At 44.2% G+C, this 23550-nt stretch overlaps 1 pseudogene across 1 annotated transcript; it reads right to left on the minus strand.

Moving 5' to 3' along the window:
• Positions 1 to 2472: 2472 nt before the first annotated feature.
• On the minus strand, positions 2473 to 22459 carry LOC114289178 (putative wall-associated receptor kinase-like 16; annotated as a pseudogene). The gene is made up of 5 exons (XR_014363361.1): positions 22208 to 22459; positions 21652 to 21997; positions 21313 to 21486; positions 4729 to 5540; positions 2473 to 3087 (listed from the first exon to the last, which is right to left on the minus strand). The product of XR_014363361.1 is annotated as a putative wall-associated receptor kinase-like 16 (transcript).
• Positions 22460 to 23550: the final 1091 nt, after the last annotated feature.

Below are 23550 nucleotides of genomic sequence, written 5' to 3' on the forward strand. Positions count from 1 at the left end.
CAAAATGGGAAATTTATATTATTTTTGTACTTGATTTTTGAAGAGGGACTAATATTTTGGGACAATGAAAAATGGAATAAGGGACTAATATTATGGGACGGAGGGAGTACATATATATATATATATTTGAAGATTTGATCATTGTGACAAAATAAATTTTAAAATTTTTAATTCTTATCAATTTAAATCATAATCTTTTAATTTATTTTCAATATAAACTATTCGCCTATTTTTATTAAGGCCAAGTTTGGCTACTACAAAATAATCCATCTTTTTATCTTTTTTCTTTCACATCGCCTCTCTACTTTTCTGCACATCTTTTCGTAAAAAGACAAAAAGTGCACTTATTTAGGTCATTCCAAACAATATTTAAGTAAAACTGATGAAAAAAATTATATTTTACTTATTAAATTTAATTTAGGTATACATAACATATTTAAAACACTATTTTAACTGAGTTTAATAACTAAAATTCTATATTCTTTTTTCCATTAGTTTTTATTAACGAAAATAAATAAATGATTTAGATTGAAAATAAATTAAAAAGATTAGAATTCAAATTGACAAAATTAAAAATTCATAAATTATTTTTTGTACACCTAAAATTTATATATATATATATATATATATATTGTGTTAGATCGTGTGGTAGAGGAGGGAGTTCGGAATTAGTTTACATAGAAGGGACAGTTGATCCTCAACCCTCAAGTAAAGTCTCAAGTAGGATGGTAAGGCCTAGCATTCAGTTGCGAAAAGATGCCTTTCCTTTGTCCTAATTAAGTCTTTTTGGTTCCCACTTCTTTGAGTTGTTTCGTTGAACTGAGAAATTTCAAAGTTTTTACAAAATTGACAAGTTTGTCAACTTTCATAAAATTTCACAGTTACGTACAAAAACATGAAAATTTTTGAATTTTTTATTTGCAAAAAGATTTTAGAAAGAAAGTGCAAGACAAGATAGAAGTGAAAAATATATAATTTTTTTTTTACTTTTCCTCTATCTTTTCAATTCTCTTCACAAATCGCTTCTCCAATCCAAGATCTCGGCATAACTTAAACGATTCAAGCTTGCTGCAAATTTTGCTTCAACAACAAAAAGACGTTGCATGGATCACACAAAAGGGGAATAAAAAAATATTTGTAATAGTTTTCTAGAACCCTAATTTACCAAACAAATTAAGGTTGTCCAAGTAGTTTTGGTAGAACATCCTTAGGTCATGACCAATTTGTTTAATGTTAGGTTTTTGTAATTGACAATTTCATTTGATAGAAATCCGTTTAGTTGTAATTTTATTCACTCTTATGTTTCAGTGATGATGTGAGTGTTTAGATGTGAATCCAATCCAAATTGTGCCTATGCAAAGGAATTTATGAACTTAAGGCTTTCATGTCTGCCACTTTGCTCGAGCGATCATTTGTGTGCTTGAGTGGTGAATGGCATCATCTAGTATTTTTGTAGAGTAGACTGAACTTTTGAGAGAATCCTTCATGCGCTCGAGCAGTGGTGTCTTGGCTCGAGCGATGGGCACGCGTTTTAGTGAGTTTGCTTGAGCGATTGAGTGGTTGCTCAAGCAGTATTTGCAGCTTTGTTTTCTATAAAGAGCGTCGTTTGCTATTTTCAGGGTTTAAGCCGTCCAGAATCTTAGAGAGAAAGAAAAGACAAAATGTTTTCTATTGGAGGCTGTTTTAATTGAGTTTGCTTAGTGTATAGAAGGTAATTGATCAACGAACTACAGATTGTCAAACATCAAGGGTTGTTCTTATTATTTCGTTCACAAAAAAGGGAGGTGTTTTTCAGTGGATTCCGAAAAACTTGAGCCTGAAGCTTTGGTAGATTCCGAAGTGGCTCATTATCGTAAATTCAATATCAGCATTGTAGATTCAACGTTGGATAAAATAATTCTGAGGTGGAAGAGGCACATCGGGTTTGGTTTAATTCAAGTGTGGATTCATTAGGCAATTGAAAGTACTCTTGTATAATTCAGTTTTGCCTTCTTAGTAGATTGTTTTATGGCTTTGGCCCGTGAATTTTTTTTTTATATATATCAAAATTAGAGGTGCTCCAATTGTGATTTTTTCCACGTTAAATCATTATGTCGATTTGTTTTTGATTGTTTGATTAAAATTGTTACTTATTATTTAAAATTGAATCATAATTACAAATTAGTATCTCAAAAATTTTAGTTGTTTTTTCATTTAACTTTGGGATGTTCGACAGAATTATAACGAACAAATCATGTTTGTTTAGTAGAATTTGGAATGGTCATTCCATTAGAGCTTAAGAAAATGATCTTTTCATTCCAATCCATTTGACATTATTTTAGTGATTCAAACACTAATTATCCAATACCACTGCATCAGTTGGACTTTAAATGATGATAAAATCAAGATCAGTTTGTGACGAGGAAATGAAAAGTCAAAAAGGGTATGTATGGTGCTTCATATTTAGTACATGTGTAGATGTGTTCTGACTGAGTAAAATTATCATTTTTCATAATTTATCTGATATATAAAGAACGGTTTTGCATTGATAACTACCGTTATAAACAAACACTATGCCTAAAATCACAACAAATTGAACCTCAACACATATAATCAAAAGTTCAAAACTACTCACAGGGATTATTTGACAAAGATAAAATAAAAACATTACAAACAACATATAATGAACGGAGACCACCACTAGAAACACCTTATCGTCCACCATTAAATGATGAAATGCCATGGTTTGTCATGCTGTCATAAACTGTTGAATTGCACATTCTAGTTTTACCGCCATAAGCATCTAAGAGTTGATCTCCAAGCAAGTGTTGGGTCTCTTCGGAATATTTGACGTCATTTACCCATGGATGTTTACCTGGTCATTCTCAAACCCTCTAGCTCCATTGCTACTTCCTTCATGCTTGGCCTTTTGTCGCCTTTCACTTCTAAGCATCTCTTTGCTAAAATAGCAACTTGCTTTAACTTGTCAACCCTTGCTTCATCCATCATCTGCTCATCAACAATTTCAAACAAGCGGTCTTCTTTCATTGCTAAAATAAAATATGTCGCTAAATTTCTCTTTGCTTCAGGCCTGTTGAAAGAAATTACCTTCTTTTTTGATCAGCAAAGAAAAATTTCATTAATCAACATGAAATTAAAGGTACAGGAAGATGAAATGCACTGAGAGAGATTCGGACAGTACAAAGTACCCCTACTACTGCAACTCGCAACCATACAACCAACCCCTTGGCCTCACGATTTTTTTTTTTTAAACAAAAAACGTTAAGAAGGACTTAACAAAAAATAAAATACATGATTCCCCACAACATCAACCCACCAAAACACCCAAACTGCTAAAAAAACCTATTCTAACACCCAAGTTGGTAACCCAAAAATTTTAAACACTAACTGCACTCCCAATGCACCTGCACTCCCATGCCTATGCTGCCCATGCCTGTGCCAAGACCAACTGCCCACGCCTATGCTGCACTCCCACGCCTACACTGCCAATGTTGATGTCTTCCCAAGGCCAACCACTCACCTGAACACCTAGTCTGCTGCACTCCCAAGGCTACACAACACCTATGCTGCTACACTCCCGAGGCCACACCACCGGAAAGCTCCATAGCCCACAGCTCCAAGGGCCGACACCGGTATGAAACATCGACCAACCACCCAAGAAAGCTCCAACGCCTATACTGCTACATCTTCCTTGCTGAACTTGACATTTCAGCTCCAACAACCCTGCTACAACTTCCCTTCTGCAACTTCTCTGCTGCAACTTCTCTTCCCTTCTTCACACCCACGGCTATGCCGTAGACATAACAAACACCCACTGCAACTCCAAAAGCCAACACTGCTAACGCACACCCATTGCAAATCCACACTCCGACCAACGCTGGGACTCCTCCAAACATTTGGAATAAGATCACCCCTCAAACTCTCACACAAAGAGGAGCGCACGAACGAAAACCGGACAGATCTGGACCTACTATGACGCCCTTGTTTCCGCCCAAACAAAGCATCAAAACTTGACCACCAATCTGAACCAGAGTTCACCCCTCAAGCTCCTACTTCACCAAAGAGCGCACGAATGAAGATCCTGAACGACCAGAAAATAGAAAAAAAACCAACCGCAGCACTCAAAACAAACCGAGGTGGGTAAAATGGGGGAATCAAGTTTATTGGAGGAGAAAAACTAACGAACAACAGCCGGAAAGAGCTAGGCCAGCCGACCGCCATAGCCAAAGGCGGCGGCCGGCCGGCCCAAAAGGAGGCCTAGGGAGGAGGTTTTAAGAGAGAGAGAGAGAGAGAAACAACACGGTACTATAACTTGCACTTCCTTGACAACAATTTCAGGCTTGTATTGCTTCCAATGTATTCCCATTGCAGGAATATGCAAAGTCCCCTTCTCTTCACCCCTCTCTTCATCACTTTCCTTCACTTCCACAGTAAATGCTATCCTTGGCACAGCAGGCCGTACCAGTTGATCTGCAAGCTCATACGTTGCATTTGTTATGTGAAAAACCAATTTCTCAATAAGTTGTCGGCTCAAATCTTCGCGCACGACAACACGAAGGACTGTCATGTGCTCGACATTGGCAGGCATGGTGTAGGCCGGCACGATCCAACCATGGTGTCTTAAAGCTTTTGAGAGCTCATATGGCAATCTCTTGTTGTGGGGGTCTTTGAGTGTGAAGGCTACAAGGGGTATGCCTTTTTGTTTTGAAATGATGTCAAAGAAATTACCTTCTTGTCGGTTAGTAATTCGACAAGGACAACCCCAAAGCTACAAACATCACTTTTTTGGGTCAATTGGCCAGTGTGCAAGTACACTGGGTCCAAGTAACCACGTGTTCCTCGAACCAATGTGCTTAACTGAGTTTCATCAATAGCGATCAACCTTGAAGACCCAAAATCTAACACTTTCGCAATGTAATTGTCATCTAAAAGTATGTTGGCGGTCTTAATATCTCTATGAATGATAGGAGTACTAGCAGCAGAGTGTAAATATGAAAGGGCTGTTGCAGTTTCCGCTGCTATTCTTAAGCGATTCTCCCATGTTATTGAGGATGCTCTTTGTAATGCAGTGTGTATGTGGTCATAGAGAGTCCCATTGGTAATAAATTCATAGACAGGGAAAGGAGCTTTTGTCTCCAAACAACACCCTAGGAGCTTCACAACATTTCTATGGTTGACTTGAGAGAGAATTATGACCTCATTAATGAATTGTTCAATCTGGGACTGATTCTGATCAGCTACTCTCGGCTTCTTAATGGCAACTATGGTGTTATCTGGTAATACTCCTTTGTAGACTATTCCTTGGCCTCTTTTGCCCAGGACATTATTTTCATTAAAGTTGTTTGTTGCCTTCTTTAGATCCTCTTCAGTAAAGATTTTAGCTGATTGGACTGATCCTTCACGTTTGGAAAATTGTTGTAACATGATACCACCATTTTGCTGAAATAACTTTTCTCTAAGCTTGGTGATCTTCCTCTGCTTAGATCCCCAATGTAGCCAGGAGCCACCAATAAGTAGTAGTGATATGCCTATGCTAATCCCTGTAGGGATTCAAATGGAAATGTCAATACCCAAAATTTGTTTATGATCAAACAGAAAAAGTAGAAACCCTGGAGATGAAGTGCATAGCATAGATTGAATTTTGATGTAGTGTGCACCACACCTAGTACGAATCTAGTCTAATACGTTTCATTTTCTGGATCAATTTCAGCCATATTTTGACAACTCTTTTGTTATTTTATTCATTTTTGACATACCAAACACAACTGAGAGGGAAATTTATGAGCTGGATTGGGCCGTGGTAATAACCGGGCAGATTATGGGCCGAACATGTTGTGGGCCGTGGTAGCTTGGGCTTAGCCGGAGAGGGTTGTGCTCGGTAATGGACCAGGACCATGCTAGGACCAAGGTACTTGGCTTGTTTATGTGGGAACCGAGCTAATTGGGTAATTTGGCCGAGATAATGGAAGACGGTTCTATTCCCATGGTTCGCGCTTCCAGCCTGGCTGGAAAGGTCTTCGGTTTATCAGATCGACCAGTTTCAGCTCGGCTATGCCGGAATGCAACCGAGCTCGGTCGTTGTTGAGCTCGGCGAGTGGAGCACTCTAGCTTGTTGTGCAAAATAGCCGTTGGCAGCCGAGATGATGCAGCCCGGTTGCCGAGATCCCGGTAGTGTGGGCTGGCAGTTTGGTTAGGTGATGATCAGCTAGATTTGTGCTGACAGATGGGATAGCAGCACCACGTGTCGAGAGACTAATGGGAGTAGATTTGGGGCGCAGAAGGTATATAAGCAAGTCTACGCCCCCCATGCCTAGACAGATGAACATTTGGTGAGAGATACAGTTACACTCAACTCTCTCCTCTCTATCTATCCCTATGTTTGTGTGCTAACTTGATCGTCAGAGGCGTTTTCCGGCCACACACCGCCGGGTAGCTCACCGCCGTTATACTCGCAGGTCGATCGGACAGACAGGAGCTTGGAAGAAAGGAATACGGGCTTGCCTGAATATTTGCTCCCCGTACAATTGGCGCCGTTTGTGGGAACTTGACAGACAAAACCTTGTCTTCCAGGCTCATCTGATCGCCGTCCATGGCGAACAACGACGAGATTCCGTTGTCTGCCATCGACGGAGTTACCCTGGAGTCAGGCAGACGGAGAGAAGGACATCCCGCCATCTCTCCTATGGTGGACTTGGAGACTTCTCCAGGAGGACATTCAAGAGACGCGCGAGATATGCGCGGAAGAAGCTTTGGTCATTCATGGCATCCAGACGGTCACCGGCGGCAGAGAGAATCGCACGCCAGACGACTGGAACACAAGCTAAGGGACCAAGACGCCGTCATCCGGCGAATGGCGGCGGAGATAGAGGATCCTAAGTGGCATGTCAAAGGGAATGGTGTAGTTGGAGTGGGAAACCACAGTGAGCGCAACCAACCCCGCCGTTCAGGCAGTCAGAGCCAGCGGCGTACTCCGTTCATCTCAATCACCAGAAGTTACAAGGTTGGAGATTCCGACGCGCATGTAGAGAAGTCCAGCGTGCATGACAACACCTATCAACCCTCACGTCCGACGACGACGTCGAGGTATTCTTATTCCGCTTGTTCAGAGGATTTGCGGGTAGTCTTGAAGGAACGGGCTCGCCGGCGGGAGGCTCAGAGGGTGCCAGCGTTCCAGCGGCAATCCTATGGGGTTCACGCCAGTGAAGAGGTCGGAATGCCTCCACCCGCCTAGCTGCGCCTCTCCTTTTAGACACAGACTTGGCGAGGCTGAGCGCCACTCTTTTCTCCCTGGAGATAGAAACAACACCGCTTTCGGCGGGCTTCCACCAGCCAAAGTTCACGCTCTACGACGGAAAAACTGATCCGTATATGCATGTAAGCCACTTCCGATAGGTCATGGCCGGACATAGGCGAAATGACGCTCTTATGTTTCTTATCTTCCCATCAAATTTGGGCGAGCTAGGCTTGAAGTGGTTCGAGAGGTTGCCGGAGGGAAGCATCGAAAGATGGCAACAGTTGGCGGAAGCCTTTGTGACACGTTTCAAGATCAACACCAAAACGCCAAAGGAAGTTGACCACCTTCTTAGTGTCAAGATGGAGCCGAGCGACACACTCAAGGCATACAACTCCAGATACTGGGAAACTTTTAATGAGATCTTGGATTGCCCGGTCAACCTGGCAATCACTCAATATAAGCGTGGTCTCCTGGTCGGAAATAGACTTCGGAACTCGCTTACTATGCACCAGCCGACATCCATGGGCCAATTAATGCAGCGCATCAATGAGCACATCCGAGTAGAAGATGATGCGGCAGCGTCCACCGCGAAGGCAACTCCGATAGCAACAGACAAGAGGTCGGCTGGCAAGGTGCACGCGATCGGACAGGAGACCAACCGTTCAAATGATCACGCCAAGGAATCTGACCGAGGTTTAAATCGTCGAAACTAGGGTAGGGGTCGACGGAATGACCGAGATAATACCCCCGCGACGACGTAGCTGATGCGAACAGAAGGTTGAAAGTCAGGACAGGCATCACCACGGTCTTTAAGATTTCAATTTATCGCATACTTAGTGAAATCCGTGACGAGGATTATGTCCGGTTTCCTGCTAAGTTAGGCGATGCGCAGAAGGGTTTCAATCCACGGTATCGTTGCACATTTCACCGGAAGCGCGGACACTGGACAGAGGATTGTTTGCCTCTGAAGCAACACTTAGAGGAGCTAGTCGCAGCCGGACACTTGGACCTTTACATTGATGGGGGTATTAAAGCCGCGCATCCTGCTTCGGTTGATCCGCGTGGACCGGATGACTTGGAGGCACCCCCTCAGGGCATTGTTAATGTGATCCACGGCATTGTGGAACCGGCGCGTGTATGTGAACTCCGAGGTATGATCAAGAAAGCGGAGCACATGAGGGAAGTTTTTTCGGTCCAACCCGCGATCAAAAGGGGCAAGACCGAAGAAAAAGACGTGATCAGTTTCTCCACAAGGGACCTAGAGCATATTCAGACGCCGTACAACGATGCCTTAGTGGTCACACTCCTTGTCAAAGAATTCGATGTCAAGCGCATCTTGATCGATCAGGGAAGCTCGGTCGAGATCATGTATTACGACGTATTCAAACAACTCAAGCTCCGGGATACAGACTTGGCTCCGGTAACTTTGTCACTGGTTGGTTTCAACTCACAACCGGAGTGGCCTTTGGGAAAGATTATTCTGCCGGTCAAAGCGGGATCCGTAGTTAAGCAAGTGGAGTTCTGGGTATTGCAAGTGCCGTCCACATGCAACCTGATCCTTGGAAGGGGATGGCTTCACGCTATGCAGGCCATAGCGTCGACCTACCACCAGGTGATGAGATTTCCTTCGGCTATGGGGGCAATTGAGGAGATTTGGGGCGATCAAGTCATGTCGAAGCAATGCTTCGTGGCAGTCAACGGGAGCCGAGTTGCCAAAGGCTTCGTCCAAATGATTGAGGGACCGAAAGACCGGGGAGTCCTTGACGATATGGGCACCAAGGCTGAAGACAAGGCCGTTGAAGAATTGGTGGAAGTTCGGATTGACACAGAAAGTCCAAACAAGTTCTTCTTGCTCGGTTCAAGCCTTACCGCCCAAGAAAGGACCGATATGGTGGAGTTCTTGATGGCAAACATCAAAGTTTTTGCATGGTCGCCTTACGACATGCCCGGCATCGATCCAAGTTTCATTTGCCATCACCTGAATGTTTTTCCCGGTGCAAAGCCGGTCATTCAGAGAACGAGGAGATCGGCGTTGCATCATGCCGAGGTAGTTGCGGAAAAGGTGAAGAACTTGCTTGAGGCACGAGCTATTCAGGAAGTGCACTACACTCGGTGGATTTTAAACACAGTTGTTGTACCCAATAAGAATGGGAAGTGGCGAGTTTGTGTCGACTACAAGACCATCAACTGAGCTTGCCCTAAAGACAGCTTTCCACTGTCCAGAATAGACCAGCTTGTGGACTTAACGGCTGGACATAACAGGCTCAGTTTCTTGGATGCCTACCGCGGTTATCATCAGATTGCCATGCATGGACCCGACCACGAGATCACCTCCTTCACTACACCGAGGGGACTCTTCTGCTACCGAGTCATGCCTTTTGGTTTGAAGAATGCCGGGGCAACTTTTCAAAGGATGGTGACCAAGATGTTCGCTCCTCTGCTAGGCCGGACAATGGAGGCTTATATAGATGATATGGTGGTTAAGAGCCAGCATCAAGAAGACCACTTGTCCGACTTGGCCGAGATGTTCGCCATTCTCAAACAACACAAGCTACGCCTGAATGCGTCTAAGTGTGCCTTTGGCGTGGGATCTGAAAAATTCTTAGGTTTTTTAGTCACAAACCGAGGCATCGAAGCAGACCCCACACAGATCAGAGTCGTACAAGAATTAAAGCAGCCTAGCTCGGCTAAGGACGTGCAGCATCTAGCCAGAATGGCCGCCGTGCTTAACCGATTTATAAGCCGGTCATCAGATCGCTGCCGCCCTTTCTTTCAAGCTCTGAAATAAAAGTTCTCATGGGATGAAGAATGTGACCGGGCTTTGGCCGAGCTCAAGGAGTATCTTTCTTCAGCGCCCCTGTTGGTCACACCGAAACCCGGCGAAGAACTCTACCTTTATCTGGCCGTTTCTCAGCACGCAGTCAGTGTGGTGCTTGTCCGGTCAGAAGGAATCAAGCACCTCCCCATCTTCTACGTCAGCAAAACCTTGTTACCGGCAGAGTCGAGATACTTGTCGCTGGAAAAACTTGCATTGGCATTGATGATGGCCTCTAGGAAGTTGGCGCACTATTTCCATACTCATATCATCATCGTTTTGACCGAGTTCCTTCTCAAAGCTTTGTTCGAATTGGCGGATTTCTCCAATCGAATTCTCAAGTGGGCGGTCGAATTGGGACAGTTTAACGTCAAGTTTCAGCCACGCACTGCCATAAAAGTCCAAACATTGGCCGACTTCGTTGCTGAATTCTCACCTAGAACTCATCCGGTATGCCCGGTGGATATTGCTGCGGCAGATGAGGAGGTGAATACAAGCTCGGTCAAAATAACACAGCTTGGCGATGTTGGCGACGTGGACATTGCGTGTCCCGCCGAAGAACCTTCAGCTAGTACGACACTTTCGCCCGGCGATGCGTCGACGGAGTTGGGTATCACCGACTAACCTGCTCTGTCCGGTGCCGCATCACTAAAGGGGGAGGAAGTGGAGCCGATCAGCATTGAACCTGAAGCCGAACAGCCGAGCTACTGTGGTAACATTAATCTTCAGGCCTCCCAGGACCCTTCAGAATGTTGGAAGCTCTTTGTGAGGAAAATGTGGAAAATTTTTGTTAATGGGGCTTCTAACCGCCACGGTGCCGAGCTGGGCATCGTTCTGATTTCGCCAGACAGACTGACCATCGAACACTCTATCACCCTTGGATTCCCTGTATCAAACAACGAGGCTGAGTACGAGGCGCTTTTGGCCGGGCTTAAGAGCGCGCTTCAGATGCAAGCATCGGAGCTAATGGTTTATAGTGATTGCCAGCTTGTGGTTAACCAAATTTCTGGGGTTTATGAAGCAAAGGATGACAGAATGGTGAAGTACTGAGCTCTGGTCAGAGACCACATCAAGCGATTCCAAGTGATAAAGGTCCAACAGATTGGCCGTGAAGAAAACGGCCGCACAGACGAATTAGTCGGCCTTGCTTCCATGGTCGATAACACATCTCCCAACCCTTTCCTGATTGAGTTCCTACCGAGGCCCCGCATTGAGAAAACCGGACAGACAGAAGTACTCTACGCCGAGTTAGGTCCTTCTGGGATGGACCCTATTATCCTCTTTCTCAGAGAACGGACCCTTCCAGCCGACAAGAAGGAAGCACATAAAGTCCGAGTGAAGTCAGAGCGGTTTTGGCTCTCTCCATCAGGCTCTTTATACAAGAAGTCTTTCACTGGTCCCTATTTAAAGTGTGTGCACCCAAGTAGGGTGGAAGCCTTTATGTACGAAATTCACGAAGGCATCTGTGGCAATTACATAGGGGACAGATCTCTGGCCTACTGGGCTATATCGCAAAGATATTGGTGGCCGTGCATGCAAGCAGACGCGCAGAAATATGTTCGCAAATGTGAGAAGTGCCAGAAGTTTGCCCACCAAATCCACCAGCCGGCCAGGGAACTTCTTCCCCTCACCAGCCCTTGGCCCTTTGCGATGTGGGGGCTAGATATAATGGGGCCACTCCCAACGGCGCCAGGCAACCGGAAGTTCTTCATCGTGGCCACAGACTACTTCACCAAATGGGTTGAAGCTAAGCCTTTGGTGACAATCAATGAGAAAGACGTCAAACGGTTTGTCTGACAGAATGTGGTAACGCGATTTGGCATCCCCAAAATTCTGATCTCGGATAACGGCACCCAATTTGACGGCTGCCTATTCAGAGGATTTTGTGAAGACTTGAAGATTGAATTCTACAATTCTACCTCGGCTTACCCGTAGTCTAATGGTCAAGCCGAAGCATCAAACAAGGCCATTCTTGATGGGTTGAAGAAAAGGCTTGAGAAAGCCAAAGGCAAATGGGCCGAGGAACTCCTAAGTGTCCTTTGGGCATACCGAACGACCCCGCGCCGATCAACCGGGGAAACTCCTTTTGCCTTGGCATATGGCATGGAGGCGGTCATCCCTTTAGAAGTTGGTATGCCCACCCTCAGAAGTGAAAGTTTTGAGCCCGAGCTGAACGCCGAAGCCATTGCCTTGGAATTGGACCTAGTGGAAGAACGCCGGGAAAAGGCTCTCATCCATGTGGCCACCTACCAACAAGAACTTTCAAGAAAATACAGCAAAACGGTGCATTCCAGACCGTTCAAAGTAGGTGACTGAGTCTTTAGGAAGGTCATGGGCAATACCCTGATGTCAGGTGAAGGCAAACTAGGGGCAAACTGGGAAGGACCCTACAAGATCACCGGTCTGGCGGGCAAGGGAGCATACCACTTGTTGGACCTGGAGGGAAGAGGAATACCCCGGCCATGGAATGCGGCCAACCTCAAACTGTACTATTTTTAGCTTTTGTTTTCTTTTTGTGCAAAGGAATTTTTTGCCTTACACTTCAGAATGTAATATTCTTTTTGTCAATACATAGAAGTGTCACATCTTTGCCTTAGCATTCTGATTGTTGTTTTTTAATTTTGAGATTCTCAATCGAGATGTTTTACTCCGGTTGAAAGAGTTGGCGTTTTGCTCAACTTTGAGATTCAAACCGAGATGTTTTACTCCGGTTGAACGAGTTGATGTTTTGCTCAACTTTGAAATTAAAACCGAGATGTTTTACTCTGGTTGAATGAGTTGATGATCTGCTCAACTTTGAGATTCTCAGCCGAGATGTCTACACCGGTTGAATGAGTTGATGTTTTGCTCAACTTTGAGATTCTCAGTCGAGATGTTTACACCGGTTGAATGAGTTGATGTTTTTCTCAACTTTGAGATTCTCAACCGAGATGTTTTACTTCGGTTGAATGAGTTGATGTCTTGCTCAACTTTGAGATTCTTAACCGAGATGTTTACTCCGGTTGAATGAGTTGATGTTTTGCTCAATTTTGAGATTCTCAACCGAGATGTTTACTCCGGTTGAATGAGTTGATGTTTTGCTCAATTTTGAGATTCTCAACCGACATGTTTACTCCGGTTGAATGAGTTAATGTTTTGCTCAACTTTGAGATTCTTAGCCAAGATGTTTGCTCCGGTTGAAAGAGTTTATGTTTTGCTCAACTTTGAGATTTCAACCGAGATGTTTTACTCTAGTTGACTAGGTTGATTATGTATTCAACTTTCATTGAGCTTTATTCCAGCTGACTGAGTTAATGATTTGCTCAACTTTTATATTTAAACCGAGATGTATTGTTCCGGTTAAAACAGTTGATGATTTACTCAACTTTATGCTTGAAACCGAGATGTCTTTTCCAGTTAAATAAGTTAAACAAGATGATTAGTTTTGCCGAGGTATTTTGTTCGGCTGAAGTTATTTAGCATGAAGACCGTGCGAACACTTGATGGAAATTGAACTTTTTCATTGATGTGCAAAATAACTACAAGAGGGGGGGCAGATAGCCCAGTTACATGTTCAAACACAAAAGAAAGAAGACAAAAGAAAACTAAGCTAGGGGAAAGGTCAGTGAATTCATCTCCGCTTGCCTCCAGGTTGACCGTTGGTGTTTGGTCTTGGACACGGGTCTCCGTTTGGCCGGGCTGCTCTTGGCGGTTCTCTTCCTCAACATTTTCCTCGGTCTCTTCTGCGCCTTCTTCCTCGAATTTAGCCTGCAACGCGCTGAAGACGTCGTTGGCATATGGCACGAGATACGTCGGCAGGAAGACAGCTGGCGGAGAGGCAAACACGTCGGTCCCAGGTCCTTGGCCAAGCTGTTCACAAGCAGTCTTCCAGCCCGCCTTAAAGTAGATGTCTTGGGTGGCATAGACCTGCTTTGTGTAGCTCACCTCGGCCTCGTTGAAGCCGGCATTATTGGCGTCCTCCAGCTCCTTCTCCCTTGATTGTTTCAGCGCATCAAGCTCGGCGCGGAGCGCGTCTCTCTCTTTCTCGGTAGAGCCAAGCTGGCCGAGCAGCCGGGTGTTGTCAGTGTTGGCTATTTGCAGTGAAGATTGGGCTCTCTCGAGCTCGGCTTGGAGGCTTTGAACTTGGCTGGCAGAGTCAGTTGCCTTCTGCCGGAGTCGGTGAATGCGCTCCATGACCAAGTGCTACTTCTGGATGGCCTCCAAGAAGAGAGTTTGATTAGAAAGGAAACCGAACTAACACTTGCGAAATTTTGAGCAAAAGTTTGAGATACTTACCCTGGTCATGGACTTGATCGAGGATTTCACCAACCGGGTGTCTGGCACATGGTCGCTGCCGACCACATCGCTCGGCAGAAGGAGAGCTTTTGTGAGGTCGAAGGCGAGCAGATGCTCCTTGTCGCCTTTGACAGAAGCTGTTGTCGGGATCTCTTTGCCCCAGTGTTTGAGCTGCGGCCTCCATACAGGTATTGGATCAACGGTGACAACAGGATGCTCTGTGTTGAGCTCTACTACTAGCTCGGCAGAAGGGTCTGCACAAGGCCTTTTGCCAGCCCGGCAGGTGTCTTGGTTTGATTGGCCGGCGGCGGGAGACGCCAATGCAACCACAGTTTCGCTGGCTTGCCCGGCAGCAGGAGAGCAGGTTGTGACGCTCGGTATCTCGGTGGAGGTGGCGGTGATTAGGTTCTTGATGCGGCTTCTCTTGGCTATCTCTTCTGCTTCGGTCAGACGGATGAATGGAATGTCAGGAAGTGTAGGATCTAGAGGCGAAAATGGAGCGCGGAGAAAGTTTGTGACCTTACTCCGGCGTGGAGCTGAATACCGGTATGTAGGTGTGTAACCAAGGAGGTCGTAGCAGTCCCGGTTGCGGTAACGGAGCCCGGTCCTGTAGACACCCCATTTTTGACCGTCCTCAAGACTTGGACATCACCGTTTGAACACTCGGTGATCATCCATGTTTGTATTCGTTTGGAGTTCCCGGAGGTCTCGGCTCGCGTGCCTTGCCTCAGGATCTCTAAACTCAACCGTTTAGTGTCTGGTTTTGCACCAAACACTTGTGTTTTGCCTTTGAGAGGCAGGGTAGGGCTTGTAGACCATCCCCACCCACCACCGGCAGTGGCTAGAGGCCACCGGCTGGTTTTTGCTGCCATCGGCACTTTTGTTTGCCGGTCGGCACATTTTATTGCCGGTCGGCATAGTTTGTTGCCGGTCGGCACTGTTTTTGGTCGAAATGACATTTTTGGGCAGCCGACCACTGTTCATCCACTTTATGGAGATATTTTGTGCCAGCTGTGATAGCTGGCACCAACTCTTCTCCCCTCCATACACGTGTATGGAGGGATCTCCCTCTAAGCAAGCTTGTTGTATAAGCTTTGCAAGAGGGAGTCTTATAAGAGGAGGGTCTTCCTCTTTGATCTAGGTTAGACTCTTGGAACCAAAAACCAGACCTTAGAGATATAGATACATATTATCTCTATACCTCCCTCTCTCTCCTCCTTTGTGTGTGTTTCTTAGCTCAAAAGGTGGTTTTTACCTTACTTTTGCACCATTACACACACCATTACACCTTACTCCGAGATTGAGGGACTTGGGGGGTTGTTTCTTTAGTTTTTGGACTGGTTTTGATCAAAGGAAGGAGGCTAGACCATTTGTTCTTCAAAGGTTCTTCAAGGGTGAGCATCTTGCTTTATATTCCCCAAACTTGCAATAGTTTTTTACCTATCTTGCCTGCTGTTTTAGCTCTTGTGTATAACATAAAAAGGGCTTGTATTTTCCTGCTCTAGCACTTTCATTAAGGTCATTTTGTGGTTTGAGTGCAAACTCACCCTTCTAGGCCTTGTTTGGTCCATTTTGGTGCCTTTTGATAAGGCTTTGTTCACTTCAGCATTTTGATCTTTTCACCACTAAAAACCAATTCATTTTTGGTGTTTAAAAAGATGGTTTGAAGTCTTGCATAGGGGAGGGACACCCCTCTCCCTTCATGGTTTTGTTTCCTTGCTTTTTGGGCTCAAAAGGGTAGCATGTGTGCTTGATGATTCTTGGCCTCATTTTAGAAGTTTTTTAGATGTTTTAGGTCATATGTAACCTCTGTTTTTGGCCGGATTTGTGCCTCCTTGTATGCTTGTAGTACTTGCTTTATATTGCTCCATTTTGCTTAGAAGTGCATCTCATGATTAGGCCATGATCCTTGCGTGTGTTGGCATAGTTCCTTGAAGCTTTTAGTGTTGTTTTTCCATGCTTAAAGTCTGTTGGCTTTCCGTTTGGTCATGCTTGACATGTTTGTTAGGGTTGCTTTGCATTTTGGCTCAAAAGCTTTGAGCATGTTGACCTCTAGCATGCATGGTTGTAATCATCCTCATGATTTGACATCATCTAGGATCACATTTTAGTCCAAGAATCATGTTTGTATGTGTGCATGCATGGCCTCTTTTATGCCTTGAGGGTGTACCCTCTTATGCTTAGGAATGAACCTTAGCGCATATGCCTCTTGGGAGTCATTTTTAGCTGCCATACTAGGAGGTTTTGGGGTCCCATTTTGCATAAGAAGTCTGTCCTTACTTGTCTTAATCATGCCATGGCTTGGTCTTGTTGTTGGAAGTAAAGTTGTCCCCTTTTGTGCCTTAACCTTGGGATCATAAGTTTGCTTGTTAACATGAGTTGTTTGGCCATCATTTTGAGCACCTTTGGTGCTGTTTTGAGGTGAATAAAGGTCTGCACCTTTATCACTTCGAGCCCCCCCCCCTTTGCATGCTTATTTCATGATTGATTACATGATTGTCCCATTAATGTGCCATTCTGATGCTAACTTTATGGCAAATTGGTTCATGTTTGTATCCCAATTGCATCTTGCATGTTGACACTACATACTTGCCATGCTCACATATGCCTGAAAACCCTATGCCATGCACTGTCTATTCTCTGTTTGCTGTCAAAACTGTCTCTACAGGAAGTTTCTGCCGACCGGCAGAATTAAGTGCCGGCCGGCAATGTTTTAAGTGCCGATCATCATTTAAACAGCCGATGGAAATTATGGAGTGCCGGTAGGAATTCTGTCTGGCCGGTGGTGCTCTGCAGTGTGCAAGGAACCTACTCTAGGACCTGGGCAATTTTCAGAGAGACAAGGCAGTACAAACAGAGGTGGTAGGAGTACGGTACGGGTTTTTCGGGCGAGTCAAGTTCCGAGCATGCATCATTTGCGCATCTCGAGGCAGAGGCTGCGGCCACCCTCTTCTTTCTTTCGCTTCTTTGCTTTTTATTGATCAGAATTTCTATAATGTTTTATTTGTTTATTTTGGGACTGTAATATTTATTTGGGCCCTCCGAGTGAGGGCAAATCTGTAATAAGTGTGTGTGGGTGGTGTGTATGTCTTCCAATCTCCATTTCTTTCTTCCCTTTTATTTACCCGCTTATGATGGTAGATTAGGGCATTTTTTGAAATTAGCATACCTTATGCTATGCATGCGTGCATCCATGCATTTGTATTGCATACATTAGGCTCGGTACATCACGCTAATCGCATTTGTATTTCAAATTCTAAACCGAATACGTGATAATTGTGCATTTTCACATACCATGTTTAGGGCTAGCCGAGCCTGCCTAGATCGCATTTTGCATGTGATGCATTAGCCACTTTTAACATGAACTAGGACATGCATGTTTGCTAACTAGTTTCTGTTTTGGCTCGGAGTACTAGGTAAGCTTTTTATGCTTTAGCATATCGCATGCGTGTGAATGTTGCCATGATAGCATGATTACCATGAGGCTAGCTGCTTATGTGATATAACTGCTTGAATGCCTGTGGATGGAGGTCAAATTACCTAAATTGGAATAATGCACTAAACTGTGAGTTTTAAGCCCACTAGATAGTGGCAAAATCATCTTTTCTAAAAGCCCACTTGAGGGTGGCAAAATCTGCATTTTAGCCTACTTGCGAGTAGCAAACCATTTTTAAAATAAACATGAAATGTTTTGTTCCAATTTGGGCGATTTGGTCTATACTTGTTTGCTGCGCGCATAACATAGTAATTCTAGGCTAATAACCGGTTTAAGAACACATAAAGTTTTTAAAAACGGATATCACAGTTAGTAGAGGCCGGTCTTCGGACCGGGCGAAAGGGGGTGCTCATAGCTGACCTTCCCCGATCGTACCCAAGCTCCCGAGCCGAGACAACTCCGGTGATGACGGACATGTGGCCTTCGGCACCGAGTCAGGGTTTCCTAAATTCTCCCATAAAAAATATTTAGGTGGTGACTCTGTATCTGGCAAAGCAGTCCATGTTTGGCACTACTTTTTCAAAAATCCGTTTCTCAAAAACGATTTGCCAGATTTGGACTCTTTGGTTCAGATTAAGAACCGTGACACAAATTGAGTCCGAACTGTAGCGAGGCCCTCGCGGACGTGTTACAGGTCCTGATGGCTGTTTCGTTGGGGTAGTGATAGTTAGCTAGCAAGGCTTCGATCGCTGCAAAGAAAAGAAGAAAAATGTAAGTACAGAATAGTGAAGAAAGGCAATCGACCGAGCAAGTTAGCATGGCTTACATGTGGAACCGAGGTTCTTGCTAATGAACCAGCCCGGTACGTTGGCTGTTTCATAGTTGCTGGACACCCAGAAAAAGTCGTCGTCGTGCAAGTCCTTGTCCGGGGTGCCGGTCACTATCTTTTCTTTGCCCGGTTTAATCTTTAAGTAATAGGCGAGGCCACCGCTTGTGTGCCCAAGGGTATATTGGCAGAGTATCTCGGCTAAACCTAAGTTGGTTCCAAGCCGGTTGTTCAGCTCGTGGATCCCGTTGATTATTCGGTATGTGTTTGTTGAGACTTGTGTGGGTGCTAGCTCGGTACGACGCAAGAATTCAGTCATCAATGGGTTGACCGGGAAGCGGAGGCCTCCTTCAATGATGGATAGTAGAGTGAAGGGGCATTGGTCTAATCTGCCCCAAGGGTTGATGTCTAAGGTGCTGAGCTCTAATTGAACGTCAGCCGGGATACCATACTCTTCCCGGAATACGGCCAAGGCGGCTGAAGTGTCAACAAGGAAGCGGTAGCGCCCCATGTGTCGCTAGATGGTTTAGCTCGGCTGAGGTGGTTTGGCACAGACTGGTGTTTGATGGCTACTTGGTCTTTGAGAGCCACGGTATTTGGTCTGTGGTCCCCTTGGACTCTGCAGGAAAAGGATGGCAAGTGTAAGTGGAAGCGCGGTCGCGCAAAACGAGCTTGACTTTAGCTCGGTCATGAAGAATGCCAGACCACCTCGGACACAAAGGTAAACCAAGGAGCTCAGTCACTCGAACGGACCAGTTGTTAGCCCGGTCGAGCGGCCTAGTCCTCTGTCTACCTCAGTTTCTACTAAGGTTTTGGCAAACTTGTAAGTTGCTCGGTCTTAATATTTTTTGGGATCAAAAGAAGACCTGGAGCCCGGTCCGCTCCAGATCTTCATGTGTTCATGTGTTCGTCACTGGGATTGAAGAACAGCGAAGAGAATAGGGGCAAGCAATGGGTATATCCTAAAACCTATGGATTTTGTGCCTTAGAATGTGAAATACCAAGTGAAAATAGCAAAAAAGGGCCCGAAGGACTTACTAGTTAAGGGCAGAAGCTTCTCCTTCGGACACGAACTCAGGAATGGCAAGAAAGGAAGGGCACAAGAGCTCTGGATCGACGAGGAGGAAGGAAGGTCAGTAAGAGGAAAATGAAGGAGGTTATGGCATGTTTATAGAGGTGAAAAGGCAGCCCAAATTTGAATATGAAGGGACGTGATGGTTGGCTGCTCGAGGCCAATCCAGGCACGACACGTGTCCCTATTGACGGCGGCGTCAGTACTGAAGAGACAGGATGGCAAATCGAGGCGTCGACCGGGCAAGTTTTGAAGACATGCATGTCAACTAGCCCGGTCACCGTCTTGCAAACTGAGGACCGAGGAAGAGTTACCCCGGTCAGAACAGGTAATCCCAGTCACGCTTGCGCGGACGGAATTAAGGGGTAATTGAGAGGGAAATTTATGAGCTGGATTGGGCCGTGGTAATGACCGGGCAGATTATGGGCCGAACATGTTGTGGGCCATGGTAGCTTGGGCTTAGCCGGAGAGGGTTGTGCTCGGTAATGGCCCAGGACCATGCTAGGACCAAGCTACTTGGCTTGTTTATGTGGGAACCGAGCTAATTGGGTAATTTGGCCGAGATAATGGAAGTCGGTCCTATTTCCATGGTTTGCGCTTCCAGCCCGGTTGGAAAGGTCTTCGGTTTATCAGCTCGACCAGTTTCAGCTCGGCTATGCCGGAATGCAACTGAGCTCGGTCGTCGTTGAGCTCGGCGAGCGAAGCACTCTAGCTTGTTGTGCAACACGGCCGTTGGCAGCCGAGATGATGCAGCCCGGTTGCCGAGATCCCGGTAGTGTGGGCTGGCAGTTTGGTTAGGTGATGATCAGCTAGATTTGTGCTAACAGATGGGATAGCAGCACCACGTGTCGAAAGACTAATGGGAGTAGATTTGGGGCACAGAAGGTATATAAGTGAGTCTGCGCCCCCCATGCCTAGACAGATGAACATTTGGTGAGAGATACAGTTACACTCAACTCTCTCCTCTCTATCTATCCCTGTGTGTGTGTGCTAACTTGATCATTGGAGAAGTTTTCCGACCACACACCGCCGGGTAGCTCACAGGTCGATCGGACAGACAGGAGCTTGGAAGAAAGGAGTACGGACTTGTCTGAATATTTGCTCCCCGTACAACAACCAAGACAAGAATATAGAAAATAAGATGAGAGAATGGAATTGGTTTGTTTAGCTTTCTATGAAAATGTTGGGAGATAAGTTTTCAAAAAATATTTTGGGAAGGGAGTTTAGAAATTTTTATGGTTTGTTTGGTTGTATATTTTGAAAATAGTTTTGGAGTTCGGGAGTGTAGAATGATTTGATATTTTGTTGTAATTGAGTAGATGTATATGAGAGAAAAAATAATTGAAAAGGAGAGATGAGAGAGAAAAAGTGATTGGTTGATATATAGGAGAGAGAAAGTGATTTTAGAAATTTTTTGCGAAAAATTACAAACCAAAAAAAATTTCAAAAATTTTCTCCAAAATCTTTTTTCCAAAGCCAAACCAAACAAGGCAATCATCTTCCAATTGTTTCTGATCAGTGCATCATTAATTGGGGACTGTAAACTCTAAACTGGAGTCAAAATCACAAGCATTGATCGGTTGAATTTTGATAGAAAATTTAATATGTAGACAATTTTATGATGAATAGCATGTGTGGGTGTACGTGTACATACCTAGGGAAATATAAATAATCAAGGGAAGCTTATTGGGAACAGCAATTCGACTGCAACCTGATCCATTTTTTTTGCCATCACCTTCGTATCCCACTGCACAAGAACAATTGTATGTGCCTGGTATATTGAGGCATTTCATGTTACAGGGGCTTGAAATAGCACCCTCATCAATATCTGAAACAGAGAACAAGCAAGTTTGATCATTGATGTCATATTCAATTGCTTTGGTATATATAATTTTTTTTTACCCGGAGTCTCTCATTAGTTGAATATATATATCATATAGCATGAATAACATTAGGAAGAAATTGTAAAGTTTTTAACAGTAATTGTGGTTACCTTGACAACCATTAGGAATATAAGGGTTCCCTTCATATCCCTTAGAGCATTTGCAGCGATACCCTGGACCATTGTCGAAGTCTTCACAGTCGCTGTTATCCTTGCAAGCAAAACTTGTTGGATTCTTTCTCGCTTCAGCACATGTTTGGTTCCCAACCGCCCAATCAAGCACCACCGGAACTTCTTTTCTTCCTTGCACGTCCTTCAGATCTAAAGAAGAGAAGTTGTAAGCAGTTTCCTCAGCTACAAAAACATAGCTGCATGGATTGAAGCCCCATACAAAGGTATGGTTGTTGTAGCTACTGACACTGATTTTGAAATTCTTGACTCCCTTGGGGATACTTGTCTGGCAGCAGCCAATGCCAGAGCAAGAGCCGTTGATCACATTGTCGATTTTGTCTCACAGTGACAAGCAGCCCGTGGCATATTTTCCTCCCCACAAATCTTTGATCATTGCGTAGGTGTCACAGCCTACGGCTGTGAACTTGTTTAGGGTATTTGAGATTGAGAATTTGCGAAATGTGATCCATGAGTCAAACTAGGTTTCGTGAACAACCCCTTCACTGAAGCAATCATACCCTATCCACGTTAATATGCGCAATTCACCAGAAAGAAATATGTCTGTGATCTCTAGGTTACTCTCGGTTGTATTTAAATACAGCTTGGGAGGGTTATGGTGGGTGTTGTTACAAGTAAGTCGAAAATCATCTGCTATGCGGCATCCTTCAGTTGTGCCAAATGGGTGTGGGATGCTAATGTTACCACAACGATCTTCGCAACCAGGCAAGGTCTGAGCAGAAGAACCCATGCCAACTTAAGCTGCAGAAAAATCATAGGACAATTATAGTGCATGGGTAGAGTCGGGTTTTCTGGGATTAGATAGTTTTGTCGTTGTGCATAATCCTTTTAAGCTGGAGCTGGCTATTTATGAGGAAAAAAAGGGAAAAAAATAAAAAAAGAAAAAAAGAAACTAAAATAAAAATAAAAAAAGAAACTAACTTCTCTTTACTGTCACAAACAGTGGAAAATAGATGTTGTAAAAACGCGTAGGCAGATGAGCTGCCAAAGTCGATAGGCGTGTAATTTGCTTGAGGACCTTGGGCTTTACAGTGACTAATAATCCAGTGAGGTCTCGTTTGGGAACGAGCTAATTTAGTAATTTTTTGGCTATTTAGCTAAAAATGTAGGTAAAAGAAACTTATATATTTGGGATGACTTTTTGACTAATTACGAAAAGATGTGCAAAAAGTAGAGAGAAAAGAGTATCTTTGACTTTTTGGTATGAGTTGTTCGCTTTTTGGCTAATTTAGGCCTATTTTGGCAACATGGTTTGTAGCCACTAAAAAATGTGTGTGTAATTCTGCCAAGTCTTAATCATGTCTTTGGATCGATAAATACCCGCATGAGATACACAGACATGAACTTCAAAACATTCCATATAAAACAATCTAGACAAGAGAGATCACTTTTGTGACATCTTGTTTGAATTGACTTATATTGAGAATGTTAGAAAATTAAATTTCCGTAGACGTTGTATGAAATTACATTAAATTTAAAGATTTCTAAATTTGTGACCCCGTATATGTCATATAATCTGCAGCAATCCCAATTATATACATACATATATATATATATATATTTAAACACATGATGTTATCCATTTGAAAAATTAACCGGCCATCCGAATTATGTTCCATTTCCAGAAAACAAAACCGAATTTGCAGCAGAGGAAAAAACAGAAAAACAAAAAACAGAATCTGATTCCAGGAAACTAAATAGAATGAATAAAGCATATCTATTCTGATAATACACATGATATAACCGCTCTGATACCACTTGTTAACATAAATTTCAGAACATAAACCTTACACTTTGGATCATTTACCATGTGTATTATCA

Source organism: Camellia sinensis, chromosome 3, assembly GCF_055761805.1.
Source record: "Camellia sinensis isolate YWXY chromosome 3, ASM5576180v1, whole genome shotgun sequence".
NCBI classification, from domain to species: Eukaryota; Viridiplantae; Streptophyta; class Magnoliopsida; order Ericales; family Theaceae; genus Camellia; species Camellia sinensis.